At 47.5% G+C, this 7783-nt stretch overlaps 1 pseudogene; it reads left to right on the top strand.

The window, feature by feature from the left end:
* The first annotated feature begins 339 nt into the window (after nucleotides 1-339).
* On the top strand, nucleotides 340-6430 carry LOC110304143 (annotated as a pseudogene).
* The last annotated feature ends 1353 nt before the right edge of the window (nucleotides 6431-7783 follow it).

Here is a 7783-nt window from a genome sequence, read left to right as displayed (position 1 = left end):
AGTTTCAGGAGGCCACAGAAAGAAATGCCTACAAGAGAGCAACCCTAGAGAGCAGCTCCAGTTGCTGGCCTTGAAATGTGTCTTGCATTTTTCCAGTGTAAATAAAATGATAATGCAAAGAACAGTCCACATTAATGAGTAACTGATTTAGAATAAAATAAAATCCATGCTGGGAAGCTGATGAGCTAAGATTTGCTGACTTGCTTCTAGATGCATCTTGGAGCAGCTCATATTTATCGGCTGTTTCCTTTGGACAATTATCACCAGTTGTCTGTTGTTCTTTCTGCTGATTGAAAAGGGAGAGGGCTTGCAAGTTGATTTTCTTCCCTATAACTAGAGATGACGTTTGAAAGCTCAAAGCCATTGAAATGGTGGGTGATTATTAAAATGTGCTGTGCTTCTGTCTTCCTGATTGTCTTGCAATTTGCTGCCAAGCACACGTCAAAGCTGGAGCGCAGGTGGTAAGGCACCTTCCCGGCTTAGGGCACATTTTACACCATGTCCACACCATTGAGTTCTTGACCTTCCCTAAGTATTTTCTATAGTGAAAATGCTGAACAATTAGGAAATAAGCAAATAAAGATGTGAGTATCTATGTTGACACCGATGGAGAGAAAGGTCAGAGCATAAGAAAGGAAAGGAGAGAGGGAAACAATGGAGGAAGGAAGGGAGAAGGAAGCACAGAGTCAGAACAACTTTAGAGCTGCAGTGTGTGTGCAAAAGTGTTTCCCAGTAGAAGAGCTGAGCATGGTGTCTCCTGCATTAATTACACAAGCCCGAGAGAGGCAGTTCGCTTCTGCATCATCTGTGTGGATTCCTTGTGAGGCCTTCATTGATCACTCTAATGCGCTGACTGCAATGACTGCTGGGAGTTAGAGGCTCTGGAAATGTAGAGTACCTGTAATGACAGCAGGAGCCTCAGTCAACCAAGAAAGGAGTTTTGTTTGGGATAAAGGATGGATGGTTTGGGATGCTGGTCGTAACATGGACATGGTGCCTTCTGAAAGCTATGATGGAAACAAACAGCTAATGTGGGGCTGTTTGAATGAGGCAAGCTAGGACAATGGCAAGAGCAGACGCCTCTTATCTAGTTAGCTATATGCAGAATGCCTGCCTGTAAAGTGGGATTATTAACTATATCAAAGAAATAGACAAACATGGTCCCCAAGAGCTCACAGTAAGAAACCAGCACTTACTAGTACCAGGCTTTCTCTGGGGGTAATTAAAAAATTGTGACCTTTAGTATTTTATTTGCTATACTGACTATCACATCTATGAGGGAGGCTGTTCTAGGCCACCTGGTCTCTACTAGAGTCAATTAGCAGACAGATCACAGAGCCATGCTTTCCATTCTTAGCCACTGCATTTGTGGTGGCTTGTGATAGAGCAGTGGTGAACCTACACACGACCCAGCCTTATAGTGTTGTTTTAATTTCATCTTTATTTAGTGCAAGAGTGTAGGTGATGTTTCAGTTAGGATGAGGATGGAACACAGTGGTGAAGCCATGTTGAGCATAGGGAAGGTCAGGTGTTCCATCCCTAACATCTTCCCTTTGGAGCCTCACCTGTGGAGATACATGTCTGTTATCCCAGCACTCAGGAGTCTAAGGAAGGTAGAGTACTGTGAACTCCACCTAATAATTCTGAAGTTTCAGATAAAGCAAATTCCAACAAGAAGCATGTTGCTGCAGATAAGCTGTGTCTGTAGGGATAAAATAAGGGAGTACATGGCTCCCCTCTGCCTTAATGACTGACTTTGTGGGAATGTGTGACCTTAGAGATCATAAGATGACCTTGCTAGAATAGCATGCAGGGGACCTTCCTCTAGAAGGTTGTGACGAACACTCCCTTCCTGGAATGACCCAGCAAAACAAGCTTTACAAGGAAGCCCCAACTGCAAGGTAAGTGCAGATAATGACCAAGAATGTTTCAGTTCCTTCTTCTGGTGACTAAGACCTCACCTCACCCAGGGCCATCAATGCTGCTTAAGGAAGGTCAAAAAAAGACACTTGCCTCTCAGGAAGGGAGAGGCTAATTATCATTTCTTAAGGGGGAAATGAAAATGTCAGCTCTGGCCAACAGTGGGCTTAAACCAACTCTTGTTATCAAGGCCTACCCTTAAACTGTATAAAAAGTGGGTGCCTAGGAGATTCAGGTCGCCTCTGCCCCCATTGCAGGATGGCCCTGACACGCAGGATCAATAAACCTCCTGCTTATTGCATCTATCTCTGTCTCTGTGTTTCTGTGAGTGGGCCACCCAGGATTTAGGGCTCATCAGGTTTTACATTTGGTGCATGGTCCAGGAAAGTTCTTCTCTTGGGACCAGTGACTGGAGACCAGAGGACTGCTCGAGCAGGTACCACAATTATGTTTTCTGTGTTTGTCTTGTCTGTGCCTCTCTACTTTCTCTGACCCTAATCAACTGCTGATCAGCTTGGTTTTGGTTCTGAAGACTCTGCGAAGGAGTTGCCTGACTTGGGTAGCTAGAAGCTGCTGGTAGATGTGCCGTAATGTGTGGCTACAGGAGTTCTGGAGGACACTTCAGACTCCCAGTGGGAATTCGAAAAGGTTCGACTTCTCCAGAGGTCTTTGGTGAGAAGACCTCTCCTGAGTTATTCGGTGTGTGCCCTTGGGGGGGGGGGCACATTGGTATTCTGCTTTCTGTTTTTCTGTTTGTGTGTAGACTGGGATGACTGATATTATTTTTGGACAGAATGGGACAGACTGTTTCAACTCCTTTGGGCTTCACCCTGAAACATTGGGGTGAAGTAAAAACCAGGGCTTATAACTTGTCTATTGCTGTTCTGAAGGACAAACAGACCACTCTCTGTTCTTCTGAATGGCACACTCTTTAGGCAGAATGGCCAACGGAAGAATCTTTCTCCCTCCCCACCATACAGGCAGTTAAGAAGATCTTTGGGATCAGGTCTTCGAGCCATCCTGACCAGGTCCCATACATAGTTGTATGGGAAGACTTGGTCACAGATCCCTCTCTTGGGTCCGTCCTTTTGTTCCCCTTCCAGGACCAAGATTTTGACCCTGTAAGACAATCCTCAGAAGGAGGTCCTCTCTTCTAGTCAGGATACTGATTTACTCCCCCTTGACTCCCCACCTCCATATCCCTTTGCCCTCTGTCCTCAGGTGTCAGGTCCTTCATCTCCTCCAGCGTCGGAAGGCCTGCCCAGCTGCCCCACCACTCACCAATAGGCGAGGCTATAGGACCTGCCCTAGGGACGCAGAGCCAGTGCAGGGTGCCAATAGATACCTTGACTGTGTTGCCTCTCCAGGCATACGGACCTCTGATCAAGATCATCAACAACTCCAGTATTGGCCCTTCTCCTCTGCTGACCTCTATAACTGGAAGTCTCAGAATCCCCCATGTTCTGAAAATCCCCAGGGTCTGACTAACCTAGTAGAATCTCTCCTCTTCAACCACCAGCCTACATGGGATGATTGTCAGCAGCTATTACAAGTCCTCTTTGCTACTGAAGAAAAACAGTGCATCCTCTTAGAGGCCAGGAAGAACATTCCAGGGGAGGATGGGTATCCTTCCCTCCTGCAGATATAGATGCAGGCTTCCCATTGACTAGACTGAACTGGGACTTCAACACCCCAGAAGGTGGGGAGCACCCGCCAGACTCTGATGGCAGGTCTCAGAGGGGCAGCACACCACCCCACCAATTTGACTGAGGTAAGGGAAGTGGTGTAGGGGCTGAATGAGTCTCCCTCAGCCTTCTTAAAGAGGCTCATGGAGGCCTTGTGCCAATTTACTCCCTATGATCCTAGCACTGAGGAGCATAAGGCAACAGTTACTATTGCCTTTATTGACCAATTTAGCAGAGATATCAGGAAGAAGTTGCAGAAACTTGAGTGATTGCAAGACAAGTCTTTAAGAGAGTTAGTGCAAGTAGCAGGAGAAGGTATATCACAACCGAGAGTCAGAAGAAGAGAAGGAGGAGAGAAAGCAGAAAGAACAGGAAGCTAGAGAGCTCAAAAGAGAGAAGAGATGGGAGAAGAACCTCCATAGGGTCTTGGCCACTGTAGTTAGAGAAACTAGAGAACCTAGTAAGATAGTACCTGGCAACAGAATGGAGCCTCTGGCTAAGGACCAATGTGCTTACTGTAAAGAAAAGGTCATTGGGAGAGAGACTGTCCCAAGAAGAAGAAGAAGAGGGAACTCTATGGCCCCAAAAAGAGTCTACCAGGCCCCAAGGTGCTAGCTGTGCAAGAGGACAGTGACTGGGGTGATGGGATTCAGACCCCATCCCTGAATCTAGGGTAACCCTTAAAGTGGAGGGGAAACCCATCCAATTTCTTGTGGACACAGAGACCCAACACTTAGTCCTATTACAAACTGATGGACCAATTTCTAATAAGAAGTCCTGGGTCCAGGGGGCAACAGGAAATAATGCTCATGGACTACCTGAAGGACAGTGGATCTTGGTGTGGGCCATGTATGCCCCTACCCCCTGTTAGGGAGAGATATCCTCATTAAAATAGGGTCCCAGATCCATTTCTTCCCTGAGGAACCCCAGATCAGAGGCCAGCAGGGAAAGCCTATCCAGGTATTGACCATGAAGTTAGAGGGTGAATAACAATTGTTTGAAAATGGGAGTCAAAAAGCTAAAGATTTGGATTTGTGGTTGCAGAATTACCCACAGGCATGGACACAAACTGCAGGGATGGGGAAAGTCAAAAATCACTCCCTGTCCTTGTAGACCTGAAAGCCCAGTCCAGACTGACAACAGTCCACCAGTATCCTATGTCTAAGGAGGCTTGAGATGGGATCCGACCCCACATTTTACGCCTCCTTCAGCTGGGGATTCTATGGAAGTGTCAGTCTGCCTGGAACACCCCACTCCTCCCTGTGCAAAATCCTGTAACTAATGATTATGGGCCTTCCAGGACCTCAGGGAAGTGAACAATTGGGTGACGGAAATCCACCCGATGCTCCCCAACCTGTATAACCTGTTGAGTCCCTCAACTCCAGAACTTGGTACACAGTTCTGGACCTCAAGGATGCCTTCTTCTGCCTGCCTCTGGCCACCAAGAATCAGGAGTACTTTGCCTTTGAATGGAAGGACCCAGATTTGGGCATAACAGGCCAACTCATCTGGACTCGCCTGCCCCAAGGCTTCAAGAACTCTCCCACCATCTTTGATGATGCTCCCCACTAAGATTTGGCTACGTTCTGGCAGCCAATCCCCAGGTAACTCTCTTACAGTACGTAGATGACCTCCTGTTGGCCGCTTCCAACAAAGAACTGTGCCTGGAAGGGAAAAAAATGCTTTCTCACTGAACTAGGAGAACTGGGCTACTGCGCCTTGGCCACGAAGGCTCAGATCTGCAGCCAGAAGGTTAGTTACCTGGGTTATCTGCTTAAAGAGTAAAAGAGGTGGCTGTCAGAGGCTAGAAAAGAACCTGTGTTCCATATTCTGCCATCCACTACCAGAAACAAGTCAGAGAGTTTTTAGGCACAGCAGGCTTCTGACACCTTTGGATACCTGGATTCACTGAGATAGAGGCTCCATTATACCCACTCACTAAGAACAAACAGCCCTTTGTCTGGGGAGAAAAAGAACAACAGGCATTTGATGCCATTAAGAGAACCCTAATGTCAGCCCCTGGCCTGGGTCTCCCAGACGTGACCAAGCCCTTCCACTTGTTTTTGGCAGAAAATAGGGGCATAGCAAAAGGGGTCTTGACCCAGAAACTGGGACTATGGAAGAGGCCAGTGGTGTATCTGTCCAAAAAACTGAACCCTTTGCGGCAAGGTGGCCAGCCTGCCTGCAGATTGTGGCCTTGGTTGCTATGCTGGTCAAAGACTTGGACAAATTAACCATGGTATAGGACTTGGTGGTATCTGCTCCACATGCTCCAGAGAGTATGGTTTGCCCACCACCAGACTGGTGGATCACCAATGCTCAGATGACCATTATCAGACTCTGTTGCATAATTCTGACAGAATCACGTTTACACCTCCCATGGGTTTGAACCTGGCCACCCTGCTTCCAGACCCTGACCTTGAGCCTCCCATCGATGACTGTCAGCAAGTGCTTGCTAAAGCACATGGCTGGCGCAGAGATCTGTCTGGTCAGCCCCTTGCTGACGCTGAGGCTACTTGGTTCACTGATAGGAGCAGTTTCCTGGAAGGAGGAAAGCAGAGAGTGGGTGCTGCCATGGTAGATGACAACAACTTGTGTGGGTACAGGTTCTGCCTGAAGGAACCTCCGCCCAAAAGGCTGAGCTCATTGCCCTCATCAAGGCCCTTGAACTGGGGGAAGGCAAGAAGATCAACATCTATACAGACAGCAGGTATACCTTCACAACATCACATGTTCATGGTGCCATCTACCAGCAGCAAAGACTCCTAACCTCTGGAGAAAAAGAGATTAAGCACAAAACTGGCCTTGTTAAAAGCCCTGCATAAGCCAGCAAAAGTAAGTATCATACACTGTCTGGGCCACCAGAAGGGCGATTCCCCTGTAGCCAGAGGAAATAACCTGGCAGACCAGGAGGCCAGGGCAGTGGCCTTGAGAGTCGCCTGCCTCAGTAATGGATGTCAGAGACCCAGGATCATCAGGACCCAAGCTCTGGTACTCTGCTGAAGATCTGGCAATTATCTCAAGAGACCCCAACAACCGCTTTGATCTGGAAAAAGAACTCTGGTATGTGCTGTCAGGAAAGAAGATTCTACCAGAAGAACAAGTGTGGACAATGATAAGACAAATGCATCAATGGACCCACCTGGGGGTAAGCAACTTAACTCAAAGTGCCTTAAAATCTAAGTATTATATTCCAGGACTGAAACACCTGGTGGAAAAAATAGTTCACAGCTGCGTGTCCTGCCAAAAGGTAAGTGCTTGCAGAACCAAAGCTGACCCCAGTAAGAGACCTCAGGGAGATAAGCTGGGACCTACTGGGAAATGGACTTCATCGAGATAAAACCAGGCAAGTATGGCTACAAATATCTTCTAATTTTTATAGACACTTTCTCAGGATGGGTAGAAGCCTTCCCTACCAAGCAAGAGACTGCAATGGTGGTAGTTAAGAAGATACTGGAAGGCATTCCTCCCTCCCCCAATTTGGAGAACTAAAGGCAATTGGATCTGATCATGGCCCTGCCTTCATTGCCAAGGTAAGCAAGGGAGTGCCGAGGTACCTAGAGGTCGATTGCAAACTTCACTGTATTTACAGACATCAAAGCTCAGGGCAGGTACAGAGTATGAATAGAACTTTAAAAGGGACCTTGACTAAATTGACCATGAAGACTGGTGCTGACTGGCTGGTGCTCCTTCCCTTGGCCCTGTTTAGAGTCAGGAACACCCCTTCCCGATTTAGTCTGACTCCTTTTGAAATCTTGTATGGGACTCCTGCTCCCCTGACTTTTCTGGGGGATGTTCTTGAACCCACTTGTCATAGTAACAAATATTTGTCCTCCAGGTTAAAGGGCCTGCAGGTGGTACAAAAAGAATGGTCACAGCTGGCAGCTACCTACAAACCTGGTACCCCTAAGACATCACATCAGTTCCAGGTTGGAGATTCAGTCTATGCGAGTTGACACCATGCTCAGACGCTTGAGCCCTGTAGGAAAGGACCCTATCTAGTACTGCTAACTACTACAACTGCTGTCAAGGTAGATGAAATTGCCGCCTGGATACACACCTCACATGTGAAGCTTGCTCCCCCAACTGAAGCCGAAATTCCAGAAGACCACCCCACTTGAAGAGTCCAGACTAGGGAGAACCCTCTGAAGCTGAAGATCATCAAAGGACCCAAAGAT

Source organism: Mus caroli, chromosome 11 (assembly GCF_900094665.2).
Source record: "Mus caroli chromosome 11, CAROLI_EIJ_v1.1, whole genome shotgun sequence".
Lineage (NCBI taxonomy): Eukaryota > Metazoa > Chordata > Mammalia > Rodentia > Muridae > Mus > Mus caroli.
The sequence above is the reverse complement of the archived record's forward strand: the minus strand, read 5'-3'. Positions and strand labels throughout refer to the sequence as shown.